The following is a 22,456-nucleotide window of genomic DNA, read 5'->3' on the forward strand; positions in this document are numbered from 1 at the left end:
ATAGTATGGAGTTATACTATTCAATAAGGGTAACACAGAAATTATACAATGTTAGCACAAACACGTTCTCATCTAAAATTAGAAATTCTCATTAACGGTAATTTGTCATAATTCGTACTCAAATAGGTCGAATTATTGCTCATAAGACAATCTTATACAAAAAAGAGAAAAATAAAGGAAAAACACATTTTTATTTTATCAAGCACTTGGAAATCGTAAATCTGGCATTTTAACACCTGGTATATGCTGAACTGAATTGTAATAAATTAACTTGCATTTCTCAGGCCTGTATGCTAGCATACGTACCTGGTGTATGCTAATGTCTACATTTAATGAATACATTATATTTCTCAGGTATGTATGCTAGCATACGCACCTGGTGTATGCAGAACAGCAAATATTGAATCAGATGTTGTATTTCACAGGTCTGTATGATAGCATATGAACCCGGGTGTTTAAAAAAAAAATCCTTTACGTCAGTATAGTTGTGGTTTTACTTTATTGCCGATTTCGAGTTTTTTTTTTTAAACTAAAAGCCTAAAACTGACCTCTTTATTTTCTCCCGTTGGTAAACAGAAAGGCGTTGATTTGCAAGGCAAACCGGTAATTGAAGCGTACTTTCACTGTTGTAAATCGATAAATGAAAATCAATTCCCAAGTTCCATGACCTAGACAGTTGGAAAGCAAGTCCTTGGAAACGTCCGTTGTCGTCAAGCTTTATCAGCAACAATAGCAGGGGGAATTAATTAGGTGGCGCTACAGTCGTCTGTAACGTCAAAAAGTCCGCCAAATCAATCGGCTAAAAGATTGACGTTTAAAGTATTTTTTGCAACTTGTCATGCTTTTATTACAATTAAATTTTAAAATTTGTAGGTTTTGTGACCAATATAATTTCTTTAAGACATACAAACATTACAAAAAATAGCTTGTTATTGCTACTCCTTTATCCTGTCGGTTCTAAAAAAAATAGCCATCTTTTTTGTTCGCCAAAAAAATCGATTTTTCCTAATTTGACGTTTGCGTATCCAAATACAGAAAAGAACGGTTATAATCTTAAATGAAACCGGGAAACCTATTTCAAATTTACACACTGTTTTGAAGCCATCATTTTTTACTTTTATACATCAATTTTAGTGACCACCAGCCATGTCAATTTTTAGCTACGTTTCTACTTCAAAACAGTAAAGTTTAGCTTCTTTTCATTGTACCTGTTTCAAAGTGCTCTAAAATACTGATTTTATTAAAGACATGAATGAAATTTTGATTAAAAGTTGTGGATTTTCACAATTCCATACGATACTTGTATTTTAAAGTAACTAAAACCCCTTTTGATCCCCTACACAAATTGACGGTGACATTGTTTTCTTTTTTCAACATACGTCATGTAACGTTTATAACAAAATATGTATCAGGGTCATGTGCATAGTAAAAAATTACACATTGGAAAAGTGAAACAACAAACAAAGATCTTCTTTATTGCGTTTAAAGATAAACGTCTTGGAAAATTATGACAGATCTGACAAATTATTGATAGCCTACTGTATGGATGGACAAAAGCACAAAAATAGCAATAGAAAATGCATTGCAAAGAAAATTCAGTAGGAAAAAAAAAAAACATATGAAAAAAGAAAATGAAGGTCAGTTAATAAAATCTTGCTTATATTATTATCTCTTTACTTAGTAAGCTATATTTCTATTCTCAATTTTATGGTAATAAGAGCAAAAACTAGATTATCAAGCCAAGTCAGCTAAACAAGAAGTTTATTCATAGAGATGTGTTCTTACAAAATTGAATTTATTCAAATGGCAAATTCTTGTCAAATTTAAGCATCTTTGATCATTATTGAAGTAAAATGCACAAAATTTGTCCCACCAGTTTCATTTCATTTCCTATAACTAGTATTCAGGTAAAGTATATACACAAAACTTTGTTTATAAATATGTAATTATTTAAAGAATCTGATACAGCAACCTGTTCAAGAGAAGAATTAAGCCCCATTTTTTCCAAAAGATTACTTTCATAATCTATCAAATACCCTGAGACATAAGACAAAGGGCTACTGTGCAAGCTAATCTAATAGTTTAATTTTTCAATAATAATGATTCTGAAATTCAAAATTGTGTCACTTTCACTTATAATTTAAAGCATATTTTTTTACAGAATTTCTATCAATATTTTTGGTATAAAACTTATAAATCCCTTTTTTGTATTTTACTGTTCAATAAGAAACATAGGCTTGAGTTTAAAGGCTCTCTTAATTTGAAGAAATTTGTTGAGACTCTTGGTCACACTTTATAGAATATAAAATATATATGATCAGTACTATTTATTTAATAATTATATCAATTTTCAGAAAGATTATTGAAATTGTATAAACTATGTTTTATTGCATTAAATATAATCAGAAGTGTTTATAAAAAAAATCTGCTAGGAATGATCCCACATATAAAAATTACATGTAGTATATTTCATCCGCCAGATCTAATTTCTTTCAATATAGCTAGGTTTTTAATTTTACATGTATAGGTGTCATTATCCACATTTCTGAATTGTTTGTTTTTTTTTACTGCAGTAATATTTTGTCTTTTAATATTTACATTCAATCCTTCTCTGAAAAATAGCGGGAAGTATCTCTTCTTTATATTATCATAACATAGTTATAAATCGGGTTTCGTTTATTTTCTTACTAATTTTTGTAAAGTAAACTCCTTTTTTAAATTTTTATGCATTTTGCTGTGTTTTTATTTTTGACTGGTGATATTAAGGGGAGATAACCACTTGCACAAATCGGCATAAAAACCACCGCTTCGGTTTGAAATCAATTTGACGTTTGCGTATCCAACATTCTATTGCTGAGATATTCATATCGAGTGTTTGTCTTAATGAGATGCTTTATTAAATTTAAATTCAGCCCATCATTTTTAGTTTCCTCGTAAATATTTAGATATTTCGTTCAGGAGACTTGACAATTTTCACCCAAACTCCAAGTTTGCAGATAAAATAAAGAATAAAGGACTTTGATTTGATGTGTGAGCTTTGACGAGAATAAACTATGGATACTCAAGATTAGTTAGGTTAATAAGTTTTTATTACGACAATAGTATTCAGTGAGTTAAAATGAGGTTTGTCTCATCCGTTTTTTTACTGAATTTTCACGGTCACGTGACTCTATTGTTGCTGATAAACTTGGGGTCAAACCGTGACCTGCTTTCCAACTGTAGAGGTATCTGTTTTGTTTGCAAATTAAAATTACGGAAAAATGATGCGAGGTTCCAAGTTCGAAGTTGTTGACAAAAATTTATATGACGTCAGGGTCGACCTTCTGACGTAAGGCGGAGGGATATAGACGGATGGCGTTGACTTACACAAGTTACTTTACCAGTACACTTAATTAAAAAAATAGCAATTGATTACAAAACAACCTGTTTTGTTTATACTTGGTATTGGTAATTATTAAAAAGTCAAAGAAAAAAGGACTATTTATCTGCGTAGTCACGCACTCCATCTAGATGACGTCATTTAAAAATGTAAACAATTTCAATGATCAATGAAGGAGTTCTCCTCACGGAGAAGAAAATGGACAAAAATACGCTCTTTTATCTTGATTTGAATAAACCAGAAGCAAAACAGAATGTCGGATATATTTATGGTAAGTAAACCTAGCTGTTTTTGTACATTTTTCACGATTTCATTTAACACCCTCTTTTTTGGAGGTCGGCTTGAACATGTACACATGTAGCAAGAGGTAGGATCTATTTAAAGGGGGTGCTATGCCAGAGCTTTGTGGGAAAACTTACGTTGATTTATTGAAGGAAACTGTACTGAAGCGTCCATCTCTAAAGAAGTCATGCAGTGCCCTCCCTATCTCATCCCCCTTATGAAACTTCTGGATATTCATGTCTTATTCTTACAACTTTTAGGAAAATAACTGTCCCAGGTAAAACAAAAAGGGGAAGCTGAGCGCTCACATGTGAAAACCGGCCACACTATAGAGTCTTTTTATGTCTGTTCCAAGTCGGGAGCCTGACTGTTGAAGTTGTCATTGGTTTATATTTTTCCGGTTTTTCATTTTCGTAAATTGTTTTGCTATACATTATTATTTCTTATTTTTCATTTTGGGTCCCATAGGCGGATACAAAAGGTACCTGCCCCCCTTTTGTGGGAAACATTCGGTTGATTATATAGAAATCACTGAACCTTGGCTGGAACCCCTCCCCCTTTATGAAAATATCTTAATCCGCCACTAGACTGTTTAAATCAATACTGTAACAGGGTAATTTATCTATGTTTTTTTTTTCTGTAAATTAAATTTTTTTTTCGCCTTCAGCGAAGAACAATCCTTTTTTTTTTAGCAACAAACCAAAAACATTTTTTTTTCTTTCAATTTTAGCATTATATATAGTGGCAGCTGAGGGTGAAACAAACAATTTTTTTTCTCAGGGTCCAAAACAAATTATTTTTTTCACCAGAAACTGGAAACACTTTTTTTTTCAAAAAAAAACATAGCCAACTATAAAGAACCCTTAGTTCATATAAACTTTAAAATCAGTAATTGTGATATAAATGTAACGCTAAACGGGTCTTTGTTCTGTGTATTTTGGACAGTCATTATTTTGGATATATGTATCTGGGATCTAATCCTTCTTGCCCGTTTACATAAGGAAATAGCTATTAAATATTTCAACATATATATATAGGCTCACTACCGTCTATATACTAGTAACGAAGTCTGTTTAATACTTCTACTTCTACTATGTAATGACCGCCTTCAACACGTTGAAGTTTACGTCACTTGTACTGCGCATTGCTTTGTGAAGATATATATACAGTGAAATATAACAAATTTGTGATAGTAAACAAAAAACAAAAACAAAAATTTTACATAGTAATAGTGCATATTTTTAATTTATTATTTTTAAATATTAAGATAAAACTATTTACACATGATGAATTTACGGGCTGTAGGTGTAGTTTGAGACGGCTACTTTGAACGACTCTATAGAGTCGCTCATCACAATACTCAGGGGAAGGCTGTTCCAGATTTTAATTGTGCATGTTCACATGTTTAATCATATAAAAGTACATGTATATATGATATATATTTAAAAGGTTCACAGCCCAGGTTCACAGTTATAAATTCCAATACAAAACGTTACTGAGTTCCAACTCTATAAAACAACATGTTACTTCATTATAATATTTATCGCAACTTAATTGATACTTCAAGCTACTGCACCAATATAAGTGATCAATGCACTTGAAAAGTGTCTTACAAAATCGTGCTATGAACCGCTGTCCTTAAATTAGATTAAACCTTGCTTTGATAAACGTCCAAATATTACAATTCTACTGTGCAACTCATGTACTGTACACACTGTCACATTTAATAAACAAGATGAAAGATCATACAACAAATTAAGTATAATTGACCATCAAATCTTTGATGTAGTTGACCACGCCACATCAATGTTAAAGTGAAGTGTAAAATATTTACTCGCATGTAAAATAAATTATATATATATGTATATAATATGTAGTTTCCATTTCTCGTTTCAGCATTATTCAAACATTGGCTATACCTTTCATGTAACTATTTATGTGTTGCTTATGAATTCAATTGTAACACTTCTTAGTGACTGGATAGGTTAAACCAATGCCTTCCTAGAAAACGATGACACCAATGAACAACACCAGTCTTTTTGCTGTTCCTGCTAATAATGTATGCATGGCTTCACTAGAAAAGGCATCAATTCTTTGGCTTTCCTGCTGGTTGAAGGATTTGTTTTTACAACTCCAGTGTATACACAATTGTTACCATAGTATATAGTTGGTTGACCGTTATGGAATAACCGTTTCACAGATGATATCGGATATGTTTCTCACGTCATAACTACAATCCCCTTCCCTTTTCATGAATTTGACTTACTGTATAAAGCTAGTTATCGGGTTTGTAAAAACATGAGCAACCCGACGGTGCCACATGTGGAGCAGTATCTGCTTACCCTTCTGGAGCACCAGAGATCATCCCCAGTGTTTGGTTAGGGTTCGTGTTGCTCAGACTTTGTTTGTTTTCTATGCTGTTTCTTGTGTACTTTAATTTGTATATTTCATGTCATGGTGTTGTCAGGTTTTTTTCGATTTATGAATTTGACTGTTCCTCTGGTATCTTTCGACCCTCTTGAAGTCTATAACTTAGAGAATGATGAAAAATGATAGTTTTGCAATTCAAAATTTGAATACAATATAAGGCTGGTTAGAATGCAAACCATTCAGCTTGCTTTAAAATATCTAATAAGTGCCACCAAATATGCTGACATTGAAGACTGGGGGCAAACCATACACAATAACACAAGCTTACTGAACACTAGCAAGGTTTGACAATACAAGAATGTATGTAAAACTGCAATTCAATAAAACATAGATGGGTGTACAAGCAATTAAAGCTTGTATGTATCCATGCAAGAAAAATAAGTTTTCACCGTACACCAGTGTTGTATGCAAGAATACCGTGAACTGAAAATGTCAAACAAATATGCAAACTTTTATGTTCCAATGGGTATATGATTATATGTTGGTATGCCGACAATCAAACCCATGAATTCCATTGTTTTACAAGGGTTTATTGAAAAGCGGGTTGGTATAAGGGAATAAACCCCTGAGTGTTGCAGTTAAGAATTAAGAGCTTTCTTTCAAATTCAAATGAAGTTGAAGGCTATTCATAAGTAATTCCTTACATCCATGTAATTCTACCTTTTCATTTCACAATCATACACTTGCCAATACAAACATGAATCCAGAATAAAATTTTAAAATCCATACAGGCATACAAGTACCTCGCAGAAAAAAGCCAAAATAAATTTTAAAAAATCGGTTTACATATCCTAGGTTCGTATACAGGCATACAGACCTTAACTATGCCAAAATAAATATATTAAAGGTTCTAAATACACCAGATTTGTATGCAGAAATACAGACCTGACAAATACTTATATACGCAGAAAGTGAGAGTTTAACATACACCAGGTCGGGATGCTAGCATACAGACCTGAAAAATACTAGTATATGCATAGAGTGAGAGTTTAACATACACCAGGTCGGTATGCTAGCATACAGACCTGACAAATACTAGTATATATGCATAGAGTGAGAGTTTAACATACACCAGGTCGGTATGCTAGCATACAGACCTGACAAATACTAGGATGTGAATAGAGTGACAGTTAAGCATTAACCAGGTCGGTATGCTAGCATACAGACCTGAAAAATGCTAGTTTATGCATAGATTGAGATTTTAGCATTAACCAGGTCGGTATGCTAGCATACAGACCTGAAATTTACTTGTATATGCATAGAGTGAGAGTTTAGCATTAACCAGGTTGGTATGCTGGCATACAGACCTGACAAATTCTAATATACACATACAGTGAGGTTTTAGCACACACCAGGGTGGTATGCAGGCATACAGACCTGAAAAATGCAAGTAAGAGAAAAAAGACTTAATTTAGCATTCTTTTCATTGAAACATCTGAAATAAAGATGGGTAAATGTTATGTTATGTATATATTTCAAAAATGACATAAAAGTATAACAAAAATGCAGAATGAGTATTTTTTTAAGGTTTATTTACTTGAACTATTTCCTTGCTGTTAAAATAGTTCATTCTAGCATCCTATGAAAAACGTTTATGATAAAATAATGAAATTTTGGTTCGCATTTACAAAGAAAGATCACAAATCTTGCCAAAAGATGACAAACAAATATTGTTAATGCTATACAGTCAGTTTTTTACGCGAAATATATCAATATTTCCAAATGTTGTAGCCTTTTCACACAAAAATAAGTTAAGTGGCATATGAGAATTTCTAATTTTAGATGAGAACGTGTTCACATAGGATAAACTGAGTATGGGGTTATCTTATTCAAGTAAAAAACACAGATATTTTGGTATGACATAGAGGCTGAACATTGGCCAATCATTGTAGTTCTTGTATAATCATACAAAAAAAACAATACCCCAAAACTTTCAAGCCACATGCAAACAGAGAGTGTAGAGGTCATTGTTACCGCATTAATTGACCAAACTTTTGCATCTTGTCATGATACGACTAACGCTGCATCATGTAAAATAAAGATTCAAGTAAGTTGAGAATTAAATGCATACTTTAATTTGTAAACAATTATACATATTACCTACTACGAAGTTTTTTTCCAATAATTCCTATTCCTCGACCCGTCCCTTTTTGATTTGACTTAAAGCACGTTTTATTGTAGAATATTAAACGAGCCTGTCTTTAGTTTAAACTGGAACACATTTTATTGCACTAACCAGCTAACACTGATCATGATTAACTTGACTGTAGTGTTAACCAAAACCCACCCGCAGATCGATGAATCTAATTGAACGTGTCATGAAAAATTGAGTTATATTTGCTAAACATAAATATTTGTCAAACGTTTATATTGATTAACGACGTCGTTTTTAACTGCAAAACGCGCAACCTCTCGGTCAGCCCAGAGCTGAGGCCGATACATGTAGCAAAATGTACAGTGGCAGTGGTACTGTCCGGAATTGTTTCATACGTTTGGACCGGAAGTTGTGAAATTTATTTTCCGTTTAGTCAATTTCACTTTCACTTTCACTTTGACTGGTTAATTCTGGCCTAGAAAGTGGGACAATTTATAATAGGAGACAGAAACTTTCTTTCATCAGGTTGATTAATAGAGAAATGTTATATCTATCTACTCCAAAATATTAGAATGAAATACATATGTCTTACTGCAAGTGCAAAAACTTCCCCCTTAAAAGTTGAAGGCAAAACAACATGAAAAAATACATTTGTTTATCAGGGATAATATGAGAATGGTGCTACATTAAATGCAAGCTTACCAAGACATATTAGTTTATTTATTGATAACACCACACTCAGAGATCCAGAAGCCCACATTATATTGCAGAACGTTTATCTGTTTATTGCACAAAACTTGCAGAATTATGTTGCATGAATCACTGCCACTAAAACTTAATTTTAATATAATAAGGGTTCAGCTGGTATAGAATAACTAACTGTAGACCATGCAACTAGTCCTATAATGCTTGATATGGGTCGTGGGCTGATACCATGGACCATATGGAAAATGACATGTTATAATCTATTTATCACATATTTTCAAGCAGGAGAAAACAAATAGCTTACAACAAATTATGTTTGATATTTCATCAAAAATCAAAAGATATTCAACGAAAAAAATAAATAAATGTATCAATGTGAGTTAAAAAAAAAGTATCACAGTAGGTTAACAACGTTTTGTAAAAAGTTTCAGAAATAATTAACAATAAACATATTAATTCTAAGAATTGCAAATATTAAACGACTTTAAAGTGTTAAATTACAAATGTTAAAAAATGCTTAGGAAGAATCCTATATCGATACTCATTCCAGTGTGGCGTCATATATTTTCTAAATTCTTCATGACGTCAAAATTTTACGGGAACTTTTGTGATTTCTACTTTTTTCTTCTACAGCACATTTGTAACTTTTTAAATTTCTTTTCATTGTGTTCAACTTGTTTACAAATAGCCTTTGATTGACAGATTACCGGAAGTTAAACTCGGGGGCTTGATATGGATTTCGAGGGCTGATATCGATATCGTCCCCGAGGGCTGATAACCAACCTTGACTTCCGGCTATTATTGGCCATGCAAAAACGTACATATCAGTACAAAATATGTGATAATAAACAGTTATACCCGGAATGAATGCTCAGTGGAATGAAAGTACATAATATAATGGGCTGCTTTTGCTTTGTAAACAACACCGTGATAAAATTCTCAATATATCTATACTTAGCACAGACTCAGAGATGTACATAATAATGGCTGTTACAACATACCTCCCACGTAAATCCACATGTATTGTAACCTACTTTGCAAACTCTTTGCCGATTTTATTGTTTTAAAAATGGCAATTAAAAAAGACAAAAGAACTTTTATTCTTTTTCAGATGCATAATAAAAAAATTAATGCCCAAGAGTTCAGAGAAATCAACAATATCAAAATTAAATTAAATTCACGAAAGTCTATTAATATTTTTGGCGAATTCAAGTCATTTCAAAACATGACGTCATACAAATGAAAACGCTAGAGTTAAAGGTGTTCCGTTACGTGAACAATAGAAATTTGTATGATAAATGGATTTCTGATGTATTTATGTGTTTTATTTTCTATTTTAATGCATTATACTAATATTTACAGATTTCAGCAAGTCAACATGGCGGCTCTTTGGTTACGAAATGTCAATTTTGAATTTGACAGTCGCTTACAAGAAACACATGTAAATTAAATATGGCAAATGTTGGGATTGAGAAGTAAAAGAATTAAACAGGTTTTATTCGAGCAGTTATTCACGAAACAATCCATGCAAGCTACAGATTTATTAGAATGTTTGAGCTTGATCTAACAAGGAATAAAAAAGAACAGCCAAACACACAAAATACCAACCCTTACTTCAATTTTTTAATGACCGTATTTATCCTATTAGAATCGAAATAATTTATGGCAGCCATAGATTGTTGGAAATTTACAAATGGCCTGAAATTCATAAATTTAATTCCTCGCTAACGCTCAGGATAAAATTTGAATATCTCAGCCCAGGCCATGTGTAAATTTCCAACAATCTTTGGCTTCCATGAACTATTTCTTAACTAATACCACAACAAACTACGATAACATAGGAATCATGATACATGTTGGTCTGTCTGTTTTGAGATCGTCTTGCAAGGTTTTTCCTCTTATACCTTGAAATGATGAGAGGACACAAAGTTCTACCCGTGTCCGGCTGTATGTCTACATTCTTTTGCACATCCGTACTTCCCAAAGTTTACAAATGGATCATAACTATGCTGTGTAACAAAAGTATTTTGTGGTAATAAGCTGAAAAAATGGAAATAAATGCTGAATTTTTGCTTCCTTTCTCAAACATAAGTTAGTCTCAAACAAATGTAATAAAACTTATACACAATACTGATCTGACACCGCAAATCAACATGCACATTTGGGTAGGGTCAATTTTACTCTTCTTCAGTTATGTCCCTTTATAACTTTATATGATATGCATAGGGTGCATCATCTATGTCCCATTGACACATTCCCCATTTATTTGAGTCATAATTTATAAAGGGGAGATAATTGAAGACTTATTGTAGTATCTTTTAAGCAAAACTCCCAATGTGAATGGTTTTAATGAAACTTGATACATTGCATGTAAAACAAATAGAACATATATTGAAATTTGTTTATTTATTGTAGAATGAAAAGAATCTGCTTTACTAAAAATCCACCAAAGATTAGATAGTTTTTGCCCGAAACAGACCACACACTAGACTGGAAGATTCAACATCCAGCAAAAAGAGGAAAGTGGCATTGATTGAGTTTCAATGCACACTCTTACTTTTCCCTTACAAGGTGATATGAGATGTTAATGATACTTTTAAGCAAAAATTGAATATAAGTAGGTTTGAGACAGGTCACAGGTATATTGTTGCTTCAATATTTTTTGTTTTTACTGAATCACCAGTAAGTTAACATGGGAAACTAATCTTTTACATTTTCAAAACATACTCAGATACTTGTATACAGGTGCTGATGTACTAAGGCAATTTCAATCTATAGAATTACTGGTCCATATGTACCATATTTACAGTTTTTTGCATGATTTGAATGTGAATAGCTATATCAATAATTGTATTATTTTCTGCTGACATAAGAGGAAGATGTTTAGATGATTAAGGATATTAACTTATTATGGAAGACATTTTTATATTGTACTGATTAAAAGGGTTAATAGTTCAATAATATTATGACAGTATACAGATTCCCAATTTACCTTTTAACTTAATGTGCATGACCTCCAGCATTTTGTCAAGCCTATTCTATTAGTTTTACATGCATCTTCATGTCAAGAGTTATTATTTGGAGAAGGACAAGCAGAACAGTTTATTCAATGAAATTAATTTAAAAAAAATGAATAATGTGTTACTATTTAGTTAGTAACTAGAGTTTAGTATTACAATATTATTTTGAAAAAAAAAATTGTCCTTCACATGGAATAACTAATAATGGTCTAGACAAAATAATATTCTTGACAGTGTTTTGTAGAGCAAGTTTAATGTAGGGTTTTCTACATACCCTAGTTAACTTACGAGATAACTAAAATCTCCATTTTAACTTTCTTTTTATAGGGATATATGTACCAAAAACAGTTGGTCTATGTGCTCAAAGAAAAGACAACAATTGTGATCAAGCTTTTTTTTTAGTCCTATTTCTGATGTTGAGAAGAAAGGTATACTTTTCTCTTGTATGACTAACGTAATGTTTATTGCTACTTTGACAAACTTTCAATCATGCTTATTGTGAAGCGCATAAATTTCTTACTTAAGAGAACAATTAATGATATGATCTGTAGCAAAACTTTAAAGGATAACATAGTCTTTATAATTATGGGTGAGACTTTTCCAGTTTTATAGAATAGTAGAAAAAGTCTGTTTACCATATTATGTAGTTGACAACATCATATCACCATTTATTTTATATAATAATCTTAAAGGGAGGAATGATTCTATATAAAAAAAAAAGATGTGGTTTGGTTATCAATGAGACAACTCTCAATCCACAACCAAATGTACCGTAGTCAACAATTTCTAAAAGTATTGCAATATTGACCTCATATAAATGCAAATCCTCTGAGAAAAACTTATTTTTAAGGATTTGGTATTGTAAGGAATTTAATGTGATTCTTTAAAATCAGTATTTGTTTTTATTGATATATATGTTCAAAATGTTTAGGAAGGAGTGCAATGTGTATATTATATTAATGTGAAATTTAGCGTATATTTTGTTGTTGTAAGAAATCTCATATTATGAGATTTGTCTTGTATAAGCCCCAAAACACTTAGGCCAATGACATTTTGCACAGTTGCTGTGCCTATTATATTTTTTTGACATTTGTCTCATTATTTTTTTGGTAAACTAAATCTTACAAAATGTAAAAGCTCAATTAATTAACCCTGTCTATCCCACTGTCTGTTTTTCTCTATAAGAGTACATTGTTTTTTCCGGCTTTCTCCTCCTACAGTTTTTGAGATACAGCTTAGTAGGATATAGTAGGATGTTTCTTCACATAATAAGAGTATGGATGTCCACAGGATTTTATTTGTTTTCAAGGCTCTATAAGCACACACAAAAATCAAAGGATCAGGGCTTGATTGCACTTTTTCTTAACTATTTACAGTATTAAAGCCTTCAACACAGAGCCAAAAAAAAATCACTGCAAGTATAAGATAGCCCTAAGCATTGGTTTGAGCAGAATTTTTAGCCAAAAAATTCAAATAGACTTTATATAAACATGTACCACCACCAAATTGGGCCAGAAAAAAAAACCATACTTGAAAGTAGAAAGTATTTAAAACAGAATAGGCATAACTAAGGTGTAAATATCAAAATATATAGAATATAGTTTGGTAATTGAGTTTTATTTGAAAGGTGTATATAGTACTGGCGATCCTTGTAGAACACATTGAAATGTATAAATGAATTCTAAAATTAAAACCACATATTGCATGTTTCTGAAAAGGGTCTGGTTTGGTGTATCTAAAGTTTGGGTAGCCAGCACAGTCTGATGTGTAAATGACCTTCTGCCGTTGTCTGTTGTCTGTTCTATATTCGGGTTGTTGTCTCTTTGACACATTCTCAATTTTCTCATCATTATCTCCTAAACTATATGAGATATCTTATAAACTGTATAAGATATCTTTTTAACTATACAAGATATCTTGTATGGCATGTGATACAGATTTCGTCATGTTTTGTACGCTTTATCATATATTTAAACAGGAGAGTAAATATCAACTGCTTTCTGACCCCTAGCACCTGAGATTTACTTCTGTTTTGAAAGCGTTCAAGAGAAATGCTTAATTATTTATTGGAAGCACCTGTGTTACCTTACAGTTTGAGTCATTGTTGTTCATAGAATTATTTTGTTTATTTTTATTTTTTGTGTGTTTTGTATGGTATTTCATTGAGATCTTTTTTATAGTTGCATTTCGTGTGCCAGAAAGTTGAGCAATACAGATTAAACAGCAGGCTATTTATCAAATATATAAAACTACTGTTTTTAATATTACATATATGATACAAATATATAACTATATGTTTATTGTTTCAGGATGTAATGAAGTAACAATAGTGAAGGTTTTAGCAAGCAGGTACTGAAAGAACTTCAAAATGTTAATCCTACAGCTGTCTGGTGATGTTGAAAGAAGTCCAGTACCTACAATGGTATCGATCACCCCAAAAAAATGCTATGTTTGAGACTGAAGTATATCTAGGATTAGTTGCTCTGAAAAAACAAGCACTTTAATTTAACAACTTCATCAAAATCCATTTAATTAAGGCATATTGGATAATGTTTCAATTCATCTTTAACATAATTTTCATTGAAATTTTATGTTTTATTAACCAATAGAAAACTGGTTAGTACTCTGTTCAAGTAAGGCAGACTGGACATGCTGCCATGAACAGTTTCCATGGGATAACTTATGAAACATTTAATCAACTCAGAAATGACACAAAACTGTCTTCTCACAGTTATTGTTATAGGCCTGGTTACATGACATATTATGGTATACTGTTGTCTGTCCATCCATCGTCAACATGTCAGACATTTACTCAAAAAGGCTTAAACCAATTTGCCTAAAACTTTGGTGAATTGTTTATATTTATTGAGGTGAGATCCTTTATTTTTATAAATTTTAGATTTTAAGTTTCTGAGTTATAGGGTTTTATTAATTAAAAAAAGGGAAATTTTCCAGTTTTCTGACAATCATTTAAAAAGACTTTTCACCAACTTGCAAGAAATTTTGGTGAATTGTTTATATCTTTTGACATAAACTCCCTTTCAATTTTTATAAATTTGAAATTTTTTGTGTTTCCCATTTACAGGGTTTTAATCATTAAAAAAAGGGAATTTTCCAGTTTTCAAACAATAGCTCAAAAATACTTTCAGCAGCTCTTATTGAACTTTGGTGAATTGTTTATATCTATTGATGTAAGGTCCCTTTAGAATTATATAAATTTTAGATTTTATAGTTCAGAGTTATGGGGTTTTATTCATTACAAAAGAGGGAATTTTCCAGTTATTGGACAATAACTCAAAAATACTTTCAGCAATTCCACAGGCGGATCCAGGGGGGCCCTGCGGGACCCTGGGACCCCCTTTCGTGGGAAAAATTTGGTTGATTATATAGGGAATCACTGATGCATGACTGGAGTGGGCCCCCCCCTTAGGTCAGTCAGCGCCCCCCCCCCCCCCCCCCCCCCCCCTTTTTAGGAAAAGTTCTGGATCCGCCACTGAATTCTCATGAAACTTTGGTGAACTTTCGCTACTTGTAGCATTTTATTCTTCTGAATCCAAAATTTTAAAAAATACTGAAAAAATTCTGAAATAATTGTTTCTCTGTACTGTATGCTAATTCTATTGAAGATAATTGTTTAAATTGACTCCTGACATATATAATCTTGTACTTATTATAAACCCCACAAAGTTTTTGGAGTGAATCACTCTGTCTGTCTGTCTGTCTGTTTCATATGTCTTGTAAACTTAACTCCTCTGTAATGTATGTACCAATAAGATGAAACTTTACAGAGTCTAAATTATTTCAAGGGAGATAATTGAATTTACTTAGTTTAACATTGCAATAAGTGGCAACAGGTCTCGTAAGTGCAACTCAAATACTCACCTAGTTCCATTATTTGCATTGATTGATTTTGAAACTTAACACTGTTGCAGTACACAACCTAAGGCCGTGTTTCCATTGACCTAAACTCGGTGTTGTGTAAGTGTAACTCACACGTAAACTAAACAAAATTACGTTCCCATTGATAAAACTCAATGTTTACATGTAGTGTAAATCATGTTTTGTCTACATGCAGTCGATACTCGATGTAGGCCTTGTGCAGATTCAGTGTACATAAAACTAGGCATTTAAAACATTAGTTTCACCGTGCATATTTAAAGAAGAAACAACTTTTGAATAAAATTGATATTTATAGCAATTTTTATAATAAAAGTTCTTTACAAAAATATTTTTCTAAACTTGATATATTTATTTGTTTTGTTTAGAAATAAAACTTAACGTAGCTTTATTAAGCCCTTATCAAGACTCAAAGCAGCATCATTGCCGAACACATAATTCATTTGAAAATTAAGGTATTTCCGAATAAACTTGACTTACACAGAAATATTTGCCACTGGTCTTTACTCAAACAACGATTCACTCATAAATGCATTACTTAAAAAGTGTGAGGTAAATGTACTGTTTGTGCAGTATCTCGGATCCGTGAAATTACACTTAAAAAGTAAAAAAAAAAAAACATACCCCCCCCCCCCCCCCCCCCCCCATCCTCTTTGCCAAATACTTCTTGGAGAAGAGTACCATTTGAACAAACAGAAAAGATAGAAATCTAGTGATCCCTAATATATCAATCCTTCTTCTTCGTCTGTAGGCACGCTGTTGCAGCCTACGTTTTCTAATGCTTAATCGAGACATCTTTAGTCTCCTTAAACTACTGCAAATCATCAAAATGGCTTTCATAAAGAAGCAACCATTTAACTTAAAAAAAGGGGGGTATTTTTTTTTATTTATCTGAGTCAGAATTATTTCCGCGCAAACATTTTACGGGTTTGTTTGTTTGTTTTGATTTTTTTTATTTGATGCTGGTAATCAAATTTTTTTTTCTTCAACATTTAACACTATAATGTGTGGGGAAACTCTTGATTCAGAATATTTTTTTATCATCTATAGAACCAGAATTGTTTTCTTTATCCAATTGGGGTTAGGAATATTTCCATCCCCCCTATTCAGAGTCAAATGGTCGTTCCCTTACTGCTAGAAAAGTTGTCCGAAAACTTTTCATTCGATTCTACGAAATGGAACATTTAAATGACATAGAGTTTACAAGTGTGAACGAATCTTATGTACAGGTAATTAAACAAGGTGTATAGATGTGAACAAATTTAATGTGAAACCAATGGCCAGTACGTTAAACTAATTGTAAACAAGTTTACTGTACATGGAGTTTGGTGTGAACACGGCCTAAGACTTGAGTATGTAGGAAATAGTCCAGATCCAATACTTTTCAAGGGAGATAATTGAACCTAATTAGTTTAATATTGCAATAAGTGGCAACAGGACCTGTAAGTGCAACTATGTTTAATTACCTTGATGGATATTGATGTAAATTTACACAGTAGACTGACACCACCAGAGAATGTATATGAAGGAAATAATCCTGGTCTGAAATATTTTAAGGGGGAAATGGATCTTAATTGTTTAATGTTGCAATATGTTGCAACAGTGTTTAGTAAGATAAGTGGATGTTCTCCTTATCTGCTTTATCGATATTGTTGAAATTTTATATCAAGTACAGTACAAGAATGTGCATGAAGGAAAATCATATTGGTCTGAAATATTTCAGAAGATGAATTGGAATGGGGGTGGGGTACCCTTTAGTGGGTTGACTCCCAGTTTTATGCAATACACTCAGAATGGCAAATACTATCCATGCTGTTCTGTGTTCACTCTTGTTTCAAACTAGGATCACAAAATCCTTGTTATATTCTTTACATATATTACGAAGTTAGATCTCCACAAAAGTACAGGTGAATCAGGAGTCTTAACATATCTATGTTTTAGTAACTAGAATACAAGTTTTTATTGTTGCAATACTCACCCAGTTGCATTACATTTAAATTTAATCAGAGAATTACTTTTTATAAGAACATTTGAAACATCAAATAAAAATAGGGGGCCACAGCCTTCTGTTCTTTAAAAATAAATACAAAACACAAAGTGTCCTATCAAATCAATGTAATTATCTGCCCTTGATTTTAAAAGGATATATTTTTTTAAATTTAAATACACTTTATCAAACTTAATTTTTTGATAGCTTGATCCAACTTCCAAGCTTAAGATGTTCAAGTCATATAATATTGCATTATACTTTGTAAAATATTTTAAACCAAAAAGGATCTTTTGCAACATGCCTAAAACCAGAACTAAGACATCATTCCAACTTGACTTAATATATCTTTGGAGTTCAACTTTTTTTTTTCATTTTATAATGTATGTTTATTTCAATAATTGAACCAGTTTTTGTGAATTTTACATGAAAACAATTCTATTTTAGATTTATCAAGACTTCTTAGTGCTTGCCATACAAGTGTCAAAGAGTGAAGGGCAAGAATGTCTTTAAAGAACAGAGAAGACTTGTTTTATTGCACTTAGTTTTGAGCTTATGTTTGATATTTTACCACTACGATAGAGTTATGTAAATTTATGTAATGTATTGTTCTAATATACCGATCTGTTTTGTAATTGCTCCTTTTTAGATATGTTGTAATTGGTTTTTTTTATGCCTTTTCCTATGTGAGTACTATTGACAACTATTGGAGGTTTTTAGTAAGGTTACTTTGTTTTGTTTTTTTATTTCTTAGGATTAAGATGTCATTCTTGAATACCTTGTAAGTATGACCTGTGTTTTTATTATTTCTTGATATGTGTAGTATTAATCCACCCCAATTATATTTAGTTATGAAAAAAATATATGCCATAAGGACTGTCCACTATGAATGCCTCTCTGAAAAGATTAGAGAGTCTTGGCATAAATAAATATAAATTTCTAAAATATAAACAAATTATTAAGACTCCATACAAAAAAAAACTTTGTGTCACAACAGTGATTTTTTTTTGTATAATAAAGGTTAGTTCTAAATCCTATTATTTTTATTGGGATTGTCTTCATTGCATAGAGGATGTGTTTATCATATAATTTAATATACCTCAAAACGTGATTTTTAAATGTCATAAATACATGTACAGAAAAACATACATAATGATTATGATATGCTAATACTTCATTGTTGCAAATAATTGTACTTTAAATTAAGATGAATATATAAACTGGAATTGACTAATCATATTTATGTTTGTTGATTGTTGACAATATGTGTTGAAAAACAAAAAAAAGCCATAGGACTTAGAGTAACAAGCCTCAGTCAAAAAGTCACAATTAATTAATTCATAATTATTTAAATGTATAAAAGAAAATGTATTAAACAGTGTCTTTTTGTAAGATAAATTGGTTTGTTCATTATTAATTTTTGAAACTTGTAAATTTGTTGATAAATTTACTTGGTCTATAAAAGATTAATATAATATAAAGATATCTATTGAATTTGTCTTCCTAATAAAAAAAAATCTCTCAAAAACACTTTGTGCCCTCTTGCTCCATATTTTTTAATAGGTTACTTTTTTGTCTATTTTGTTTTGTACCATGATATTATGCATGATAAATATAAATTGTGCTTTATGCATGTCACTAATGTATAGATAATTTTCTTGTCAGGTATTTATGATAATGTTTTTATTTACATTTACATATATTTATATATATACAAATTTAGAAAATTTAAAGTTTTATAATAAAGAATAAAATTAATAAAACATGTTTTGATTGATTTGATTGTATCCAATATGTTTATTAAAAGGAAGGCTGTTCCAGTAATAGATATACTTGCATCATATAGAAAATAAAACAGCAGAAGATAGAAAACAGAGAGAAAATTGCTTCAACTATCATATTTAAAGTTCATTTCCTCTTTACAGAAGGAATTGAGTGCAACACAAAGCCTGAATTGAATTTAGTATTGTAGCTAAGCATGACTTTTTGTGTGAAATTATTTTTTATTAAATGATGACTTTACTATTTTCACCTATTTTTTATGCCCCACCTACGATAGTAGAGGGGCATTATGTTTTCTGGTCTGTGCGTCCGTTCGTCCGTCCGTCCGTTCGTCTGTCTGTCCGTTCGTCCGTCTGTCCCGCTCCAGGTTAAAGTTTTTGGTCAAGGTAGTTTTTGATGAAGTTGAAGTCCAATCGACTTCAAACTTAGTACACATGTTCCCTATGATATGATCTTTCTAATTTTAATGCCAAATTAGAGTTTTTACCCCAATTTCACGGTCCACTGGACATGGAAAATGATAGTGCGAGTGGGGCATTCGTGTACTGAGGACACATTCTTGTTTATAAGTAAAACTAGAACAGGATACAATCTGTGAATTACATGGTTTTCTTAAAAAGAGTCTTCATGTATACATGTATGAATTGTCTGTGATTCTAAGATATTATCAGTGTGTCTTTTTCAAAGATCTACATTTCAGTCAGACCGGATTCTTTTGACTTTGACCTTAAAGTTCTGTGATTAGATCCATTCTTATGTCGGTTGAAATCTCATTAGAGATAATGTTGTCTCTGTTTGTATATCTTGCCGACTTGCTTATTTATTATCATTATTTATTATTTCTAAAATATTGGACGCAGCAGGTCAACTATATGTTATGTATGTAAAGGGGAACATGTCAGTTTGGCAGGTTTCATCTGACCTTGATCTAATTTTTATGATTCTTTGGTCAATGTTAAGTTTGTTGTGTTTTGGTCTTTTTTCAAGTACTATATTAAGCAATAGGTCAAATATATTTGGTATATTGAATTATTGTTAGATGTGCATGTGTGTCTAACAGGATTTATGTAAAATATGAATTGTCAGTGATACTTGTAGTGAAACCTTAATCTAAAAGACCATAAAATCAATGGTCAGTAAAGCATATGAGACATTTCAGCGTGTGCACTCTTGTTTGTTTTTAGAAATCAAAAATGATTTTTTTATACGACCGCAAATTTTGAAAAAATTTTCGTCGTTTATTGCTATCACGTTGGCGTCGTCGTCGTCCCGCGTCCGAATACTTTTAGTTTTCGCACTCTAACTGTAGTAAAAGTGAATAGAAATCTATGAAATTTTAACACAAGGTTTATGACCATAAAAGGAAGGTTGGTATTGATTTTGGGAGTTTTGGTCACAACATTTTAGGAATTAGGGGCCAAAAAGGGCCCAAATCAGCATTTTCTTGGTTTTCGCACCATAACTTTAGTTTAAGTTAATAGAAATCTATGAAATTTTGACACAAGGTTTATGACCACAAAAGAAAGATTGGGATTGATTTTGGGAGTTTTGGTTTCAATAGTTTAGGAATAAGGGGCCAATAAAGGGCCCAAATAAGCATTTTTCTTGGTTTTTGCACAATAACCTTAGGTTAAGTAAATAGAAATCTATGAAATTTAAACACAATGTTTATGACCACAAAAGGAAGGTTGGTATTGATTTTGGGAGTTAAGGACCCAACAGTTTAGGAATTAGGGGCCAATAAAGGGCCCAAATAAGCATTTTTCTTGGTTTTTGCACAATACCCTTAGGTTAAGTTAATAGAAATCTATGAAATTTAAACACAATGTTTATGACTACAAAAGGAAGGTTGGTATTGATTTTGGGAGTTTAGGACCCAACAGTTTAGGAATTAGGGGCCAAAAAGGGACCCAAATAAGCATTTTTCTTGGTTTTCGCACCATAACGTTAGTATAAGTAAATACAAATCTATGAAATTTAAACACAAGGCTTATGACCATAAAAGGAAGATTGGTATTGATTTTGGGAGTTTTGGTCCCAACAGTGTAGGAAAAAGGGGCCCAAAGGGTCCAAAATTAAACTTTGTTTGATTTCATCAAAATTGAATAATTGGGGTTCTTTGATATGCCGAATCTAACTGTATATGTAGATTCTCAACTTTTGGTCCCGTTTTCAAATTGGTCTACATTAAGGTCCAAAGGGTCCAAAATGAAACTTAGTTTGATTTTGACAAAAAATGAATCGGTTGGGTTCTTTGATATGTTGAATCTAAAAATGTACTTAGATTCTTGATTATTGAAGTTTTTTGGTCCAGTTTTCAAATTGGTCTACATTAAGGTCCAAAGGGTCCAAAATTAAACTTTGTTTGATTTCATCAAAAATTGAATCCTTGGGGTTCTTTGATATGCCAAATCTAACTGTGTATGTAGATTCTTCATTTTTGGTCCTGTTTTCAAATTTCAAATTCTACATTAAAGTCCAAAGGGTCCAAAATTAAACTAAGTTTGATTTTAACAAAAATTGAATTCTTGGGCCTCTTTGATATGCTGAATCTAAACATGTACTTAGATTTTTGATTATGGGCCCAGTTTTCAAGTTGGTCCAAATCAGGATCTAAAATTATTATATTAAGTATTGTGCAATAGCAAGTCTTTTCAATTGCACAGTATTGTGCAATGGCAAGAAATATCTAATTGCACAATATTGTGAAATAGCAAATTTTTTTTTAATTAGAGTTATCTTTCTTTGTCCAGAATAGTAAGCAAGAAATATCCTATTGCACAATTGTGCAATAGCAAGAATTTTTTTTAATTGGAGTTATCTTTCTTTGTCCAGAATCAACTTAAATCTTTGTTATATACAATATACAATGTATATAC

At 31.6% G+C, this 22,456-nt stretch overlaps 1 long non-coding RNA gene across 4 annotated transcripts; it reads left to right on the top strand.

The window, feature by feature from the left end:
* Positions 1 to 7,917: 7,917 nt before the first annotated feature.
* On the top strand, positions 7,918 to 14,310 carry LOC139482215 (uncharacterized). Of its 4 annotated transcripts, XR_011654794.1 has the most exons (5): positions 8,557 to 8,711; positions 10,254 to 10,383; positions 11,307 to 11,462; positions 12,239 to 12,339; positions 14,221 to 14,310. It is a non-coding gene; the product is annotated as an uncharacterized lncRNA (long non-coding RNA). The 4 variants fall into 4 exon arrangements; XR_011654796.1 differs by lacking the exons at positions 8,557 to 8,711; positions 10,254 to 10,383 and adding an exon at positions 7,918 to 8,138; XR_011654795.1 differs by lacking the exon at positions 10,254 to 10,383 and having other exon boundaries at positions 8,562 to 8,711.
* The last annotated feature ends 8,146 nt before the right edge of the window (positions 14,311 to 22,456 follow it).

The sequence above is a fragment of the Mytilus edulis genome, chromosome 7 (genome assembly GCF_963676685.1).
Source record: "Mytilus edulis chromosome 7, xbMytEdul2.2, whole genome shotgun sequence".
NCBI lineage: Eukaryota > Metazoa > Mollusca > Bivalvia > Mytilida > Mytilidae > Mytilus > Mytilus edulis.